Below are 6,826 nucleotides of genomic sequence, written 5' to 3'. Positions count from 1 at the left end.
ATTTAAAATATTGACACAGCAGCATGTCCTCCAATGCTCTCAAACCTCCCAAGTTAACCCTTGCAGGAAGCTATGATAAATGATCCAGAGTTTTTCCTGTCCAGCTCTTTTAAAGCCCCTGGGATGCAGTTGTAGATCTCCGGACTTTAAAAGGACCAGCTCTGTTAGCTGTTAGTTCACATCTGCCTGCATTGCTGTTTGGAATAGAAAATGTTTCCTGTGGCACGACTACACCATCTGGTTTCTTTCTTAATTAATGAACAGAAATATTTGTTGCATTCTTCTGCCGTTCCTATAATACTGCTGGTGGTTGCTCTGTTTCTGTGCAGTAACAGCTCTCGGCCATTGCTGGGATTTGCTGTTCCTAGATAATTTTTATAACCTGATGCGCTCAAACCTGTGAGTATTGTGGTTCGTCTCATTGTATGTTGCTTCTCTTGCTGTTTCACGTAATTTCGAGTGCATTTTAATATACCAACAGTTTACTTTGTCTTCTCTTTGCTGTATATACATTTTCTTCTGATTGCTGCTTTCACTTTCATGAGAGCCAGGTTGAGGAGAGAGATTTCATTTTTTTTTAAAGCAGGAGCATCTTTCCCTTTTAGTTCTGGGAGCTTAAACCCTCCCAGACACACCTTGCCCTGGGAATCTTCTTAAAGTTTCCAGTATTATTTATGTGGTTCTGGTTTTAATGTTCCTCAGCATTATTTGGTCTATTTACTGTAGGGGTAATGCAAGCAGCTGGTCCTGCTTTTTTATAGAGATTGTATGTATTGAATATATATACTTATGTATGTTACATGTATATAACATATATATTATTTAGAAATTAAAGGATTGTCTGCTACTGGTAAAATGCAACTTTCAGGCTGGAAGCTCGAGCAATACAGAAGTTTGTGCATCTTTTGTGTTCATTTATGTGCATGTGTGTATAATAAAGGGATGCTTAACGAGGCAGGCATCTTGTCTCCTGTCGGGATGTGCTCTAGTCATACCTTTTGGTTCAGATGTGGATCTGTAAACTTCCACAGTTGCTCTTTACCAGTGCCTTGGAGACAATGCTGCTGTCTGTGTTTCTCTCCTTCCTTTTGCCTGTGTGATTTTTCATGAGTAAATCGCAAAGACTGATTTGTAAGAGTCTTGTGTTGCTAATGACAGATACAATAGTTAGACAGTATACTAATGACCGTATCCATGTAAATAATTTCTTTTGTAATAGTAGGAGCAGCAATAGGGACAAGTAGGTTTTGAATTCATGGTGGTACTCCTCTCATCTAACTTCAGATGCTGGAATTTAGCAGTATAAATTTAACCCAATAATCCTAGTTACCTGTGAGGGAGAGAGAGTGCAATCTGGTCTAGTGGAAGGCGTGTTCCTGCCCATGGCAGGGGTGTGGAATTGGATTGTCTTTAAGGTCCTTTCCAACACAAACCCATTCTATGATTCTATGATACTGCAGTCTTGGTGTCTTTTTATGGCATATGTGTTTTGGGAGAGAGATAGTTATGCTTATCTCAGGTCCAGAGCTTACCTGTTTATCAAAGGTAATACAGAGAGTCTGTGGAAAAGGAGGAACTGGAGAAACCCCCTTGATAAGGTTCTAGCTTAACAACAGCAATTTACTATCCATGCCTTTGTGAGGCAGGGAAGGATCTCGTTATCTTTGAGTTTTATGAGTTCGGTGGTGGTCTGCAGCCTGTTGGCTGTAAACACTGACTGTAATTTTCTGGTGCTAGTTTTTATCTCCTGCGTTGCATAGATGCTGTTTCACTATGGCAGATTTGCTTCACGATCCATGCTGTGTTTTTCTGGAGGGTAATCTTTATTTCTTAGGAGTGGCATTGGCAAAGAGTGAGGGAAGAATTTACAAAAAAACAGTATTAAGCTTTCATTTACTTTATTTCCCCAGGTAGCTTAAAGCTTGAGGAACCTTGACGAGTTCTTTTCCAATGAAATAAAGAAGATACCTTGCAATTGATAGTATTGAGAAGGGCAGCAAGCTATGAATGCTGCTGCTGTGAATTAATAGTTGACTTCAATTTTGTTGTTTTTCTAGTTAAACCACTGAAAATTCCATCATGTGAATGAGAATTCAGAAACTGAAATGAAAGATTATGCAAGCAAACTGTCTTCTTCTCCACAGGACTCAGTAATTGGTGCTGGTCCCCTATCAGAAGAGTTCATGTGAAGACTGTCCATGGAAGGTCGATGCTGGTGTTTGCTGAGGCTCTAGGATTCTGATGGTTTGCTGTTTAATTAACTGAAGAGTCCAGTTTTTCCCATGAACCATCTTTCACCTCGGGAAGACAGAGGTAAGGTTGTAGGTCTCTCTTTCTTCTTTCCTCTGCCACAAAATGTTTAAACTTGTCATGGAGGTGGTTTTTTACTGGAGCACCTCTTCATGCGGAATTAATTATTGAGACTGCTGAAAGCGCAAGTCACTGTTTTTCTCTGTCCTTGGCATTCTTTGGGTTGTTTTTGTATGAGATGTGCAGTCAGTCTGCATTGCATATGTAGCTACAAGAGTTGTTTTAAAAGCTCATAAAGATGAAATTGTTGCCTGAATCAACTGCTCTTTCCCAATATGTTTTGCAAAACTGAATAGTTAATTGCTGCAGTGGCAGAATGGTATGCAAGGGATTTGTGTTAAAGAATAATACGTGGTTTTGGTAAGTCAGTGTTATGCTGTAAGCTGGCTCATGGTGTTGATCAGCTGAATTGAGTCCATAACTAGAGAATTTTAAAAGTCATGAACTTAGGAAATCAAAATATTTTATGGTAAGGGCTACTACAATTTCCAGAGCAAGAAGTGTGTACTCAGCATCCTGGTAGCTCTTACTAGCTGATGCATGTAACAACTTGAACACTTCTGTGGTTTGACCACAGCCAGCAATATCTGAAAGGAAGATTCTTGTAATGGAGTGGTAACTCAGGAAGACAGTAGAATATATTTAGAAATGAATAAAATAGTAAAACAGGGAGCATCTGGGTGATGTGTTTGCTGCAGCTACTGCACGGCTGCAAGATTTGCAGCCTCTCTCCATCAGGACCAGTAGTACTTCTTGATGTGGACCGTGAGGACACAGGAGAGGGGAGGACCTGTACCCCTGCTAATTCCACTGGAAAACCAACTTGAAGCTGACATGCCATAATTACATGTACAGCTGGTTTGGTCTGATGGAATTTTATATGGCTTGTATCACAATTCCCTGTGTGAGATTGCTGGTGTTGCAAGAAACTTGTGTGTCGGAACTGGTTTTGGCTACAGTGCAATGGAAAATAGGATATTTCCCTCTGAATTGAGGGTCATTTCCTTCTATGATGCTCTTCAGTTTGGTGTAAATACTGGTCCCATTAAGATACTGGTGCTGTATATCCTCCATAGGCTGCTTTGGCCACTGGGTTGTGTCCTTCAGTTGACTGCTTCCCTGAATTGTGGTGGGAAGATTGCTGTGGTGGCTTGGAGATGTCAGTGACCCTGTTCTACATGTCTTCTCCTCATCTGTTTGGTGGGCAGAGGGTAGATAATCGGCACCTAAGATGGTGGTAGCTAGAGAGCCACCCCCCCCTTCCCCATGCCCTGATCTGTTTGTCTAGTGTTTGCCCTGTGTTTTTGGGCAAGGCTCTTTGCTCTCTGCCTTGGTATCTTTCATTTCTAGCCCAAATGATGGCAGTAATTGGGCATGGTTGTAAAATTTGGAAATAATATCACTTCTGCGTTGCTGTGTGCTGTCCTGAGTGTTAGCTTGGAGTTGTACAGGCAGAGAGGAGCTGGGGGGGCTGCCTGTCAGTAGTAAGAAACCAGGAGAGCCCCAGTCCAGTTCTGGGAGTGCTGCTCAGAGTTAATTATTAAACTGCGCTTTGCTTTATAAATGGGATTCAGGGTTTTTCACTGCAAAAAGATCACCTTTCCCCCTGGATATAACAGCTACACTTTGATTGGAAGCGGGTAAGCCATATCACATGCAAACAAAATTATCTTAGCTCCTGCAAATCTTAAAATGTCTTCAGTTTTTTCTCTGACCAGCTTCAGCTTCTGAAGAGGTGATCTTGCAGGGTGGCAGTGGTTTCTCCCTGCTGCTGACCTTCTGCTTTCCAGGTGGGATGAATACCTGCCCAGGTTGGAGTTTGCAGACCCAGGGTCTTGGGCTGGAGCATGCAGCAGGCTGGGCTATACACAGCATTTCTTCTTTATTTAGTTCTTTCCCCATGTCCTCTCCAAACAATCAGTACAAATCCTGAACCCAGCACTGGCCAGGCTTTACATGAGACATCTCTTAATGTCAGGCAGCTTGATGGATGCAAGCAAAGGGTTAAATTCTTAACTATGAAATTGGATATCGTTGTGAGGAGGAAGAGTGAGTTCTAGATTAATTTCAAGGGTGAGGTGCCTCCTTGGCTGTTCTGGATTTCCCCTAATTTAGGGGACTGATGGGCTGAAGTTGTGTAGGGGAAGCTGGGGGGAGCCCTGCCTTCATCCCACCTGGCACCTAGCAGCATTTCCTTATTTTTTTCCCCACCTGCCTTATCAAATTTCATTCTTTCCTCCAGCAAATGGACTTTTTGGCTTGGCATGTAATTCAGTTGCTGTGATTGAGTTCCCATCCCCTTTATCCTGTGATGGGGCTTTGAGATGAAAAAATGTAAATGCAACTGCTGAGACGCTCCCTCCCCCACCCTAGCCCTAGGTCTTTGTTGAGCTGAAACTCCCTTTTTATGCCTTAATGATTATATTCCTTCCACTTTAAATACATTTCCTGCTGTTAACGGTGTTTTCAAGTGTTGCAACACTTTATAAATGGTATCTCGTGAGATGTATTTACCACAGGTGAGTTTCCTTGAAGTGGTAACCTCTGCCTTGCCGTTCCCTTTTCCCAGGGGCTGCTGGCGGCTTAGGAAGGACACAGTTGATGGGCTTGGCAGTCACCGTACTTCTAAATCATTCCACCTCTTTTGTTAGTTTTAGAGAGGGATGTGGTTTCAGCCATGTGTTTGAAATGGAGTCCTGCTGATCAAGACAAAGATGCACACAGCACTTTTGGGGACTTATGAAGAAGAAATCCTAGACTTGTTGTGCCATGTATGAATTAAAGTCATTGGGGCACTCCTGAAGCCTTGCTTTTAAAAAGTAAAGAGCACAGAGAAACCAGGAACCCCCACCATGCCCACTGAAAAAGGCTCTCTAGGTTGCCTGGTTTAGAGTGGACAGGACAGCTGCCATGGACCACATGCAGGGAGATTTCTGAAGCTTCAGCTGCTTTGCAGAGGACACCCACCAGCAATATCACAACTTCAAGTCAGGCATCTTGTAATTCTGCTGGCCAGCCTGCAGCCACAAGAGCAGGAGATGTGTTTCTCTTTTTAGGTTGCCAAATACAAACACTGAGGAATTGAGTCTTTATGGCTTTTGGGAGTTTGTTTTTGGTTGGGTGTTTTTTTTTTTAGATGAAAAGTTAGAATAAGCATGTGGAGGCCTGTGTTTCTTTCCATATTCATCACGAAGATGTTAGAGCCAGCCATCAGGAGCAAAACAAGTCTCTATTACAAGCATTCACCCTGTTGAAGGTGTTCAAGTCTCCCCTGTTTTGTTTTCATTTGGTGGTTTGATTCTGCTGCAGTCCTTGTTTGTGTGATGTTGAAATACCTATTTCTGTTAGATGTTTATATGTTGTGGCACCTGCGCAGTGCTAAAAACAAGGTTTCAAGCATATTTTGAGAAGAAAACAGTCGATGGGATTTCAGATGTCTGCTGGTGACTCTGGCTTTTCTGTGTAAAATTAAGGAAGAACTGTTGTGATAGGGGAGCTGGTTGTAGTTTCACATCTGAGAGCTCTTTATGTTCCTTTTTTCCAAAAATACCATTAAATGCTCTTGTTTCCATATGTAAGTCCTATAGTTGGACAGTTAGATTGTGAGCCTTGTTTATACAGGAAGTATCTGAGACACATGCTTCTTCCATTGTGTAGAACTTCTGGTGCTTATCTCCTTCAAAAAATTAAAGTGTCTAAGTAAAGATTTGCTCATCTTCCATTAAATGTTGCTTTGATTTGATCTATTTTGGCTACTTTGGTTTAATACCCAGATAGCAGTTTTGCTTATCTTTTGGAACAAACCATCTATTTGCCTCACTCGTCCTAGAAATTTCAAGAAAATGCACCTTTTCTTTAGGCTTTCACATTTCTATGCAAATCCAGCCCAATTATTTGACTGTGATCACACACCAGCTGCAGAAAAGCTGACCGGGTCTGAGATCATAGAATCCTAGAATCCCAGGTTGGAAGGAACCTCAAGGATCATCTTGTCCAGCCTTTCTAGACAAAGCATGACCTAGACTAGGTTGTTGAGCATCCTGTCAAGCCAAATCTTAACAGTGTCCAACACTGTGGAGTCACCACTTCCCTGGGGAGATTATTCCAGTGACTGATTGTTCTCATGGTGAAAAATTTTCCTCTTGCATCCAACCAGAATCTCTCCTGGAGAAACTTGCGCCCATCACCCCATGTCTTTTCCATGTGACTCCTTGTAAAAAGGGAGTCTCTGTTTTCTTTCTATCCACCCTTTAAATACTGGAACATGGGGTTAAGGTCTCCCCTGAGCCTTCTCTTCTCCAGGCTGAACAAGCCCAGCTCTCAGCCAGCCCAGTGCTTGGATCATCTTTGTGGCCCTTCTCTGACCCCTCTCCAGCCCATCCACATCTTTTTTGTACAGCAGACTGACTGGTCTGTAGTTCCCTGGGTCATCCATTTTCCCCTTCTTGAAAATGGGGGTTATATTTCCCTTTTTCCAGTCATCGGGAACTTCACCTGACTGCCATGATTTTTCAAA

At 42.4% G+C, this 6,826-nt stretch overlaps 1 protein-coding gene across 8 annotated transcripts in view; it reads left to right on the top strand.

Moving 5' to 3' along the window:
* The first annotated feature begins 2,168 nt into the window (after positions 1-2,168).
* NCOA1 (nuclear receptor coactivator 1) overlaps positions 2,169-6,826 on the top strand; it is a 131,469-nt gene continuing 126,811 nt past the window's right edge. For 7 of the 8 annotated variants that reach the window (XM_057427582.1, XM_057427581.1, XM_057427578.1 and 4 more), the window contains exon 1: positions 2,169-2,313. The gene's annotated coding sequence lies outside the window, so the exon portion shown is untranslated. Of the gene's footprint in view, positions 2,314-2,935; positions 2,943-6,826 lie in introns of those variants that run through there. The other variant, XM_057427577.1, reaches the window with a different exon arrangement.

The sequence above is a fragment of the Pezoporus wallicus genome, unplaced genomic scaffold (assembly GCF_028554395.1).
Source record: "Pezoporus wallicus isolate ANWC-B61680 ecotype Strahan unplaced genomic scaffold, APGP_CSIRO_Pwel_v1 contig_6464, whole genome shotgun sequence".
In the NCBI taxonomy this organism is placed as follows: domain Eukaryota; kingdom Metazoa; phylum Chordata; class Aves; order Psittaciformes; family Psittacidae; genus Pezoporus; species Pezoporus wallicus.
Note: the sequence above shows the minus strand (reverse complement) of the source record. Positions and strands in the feature narration are given on the sequence as shown.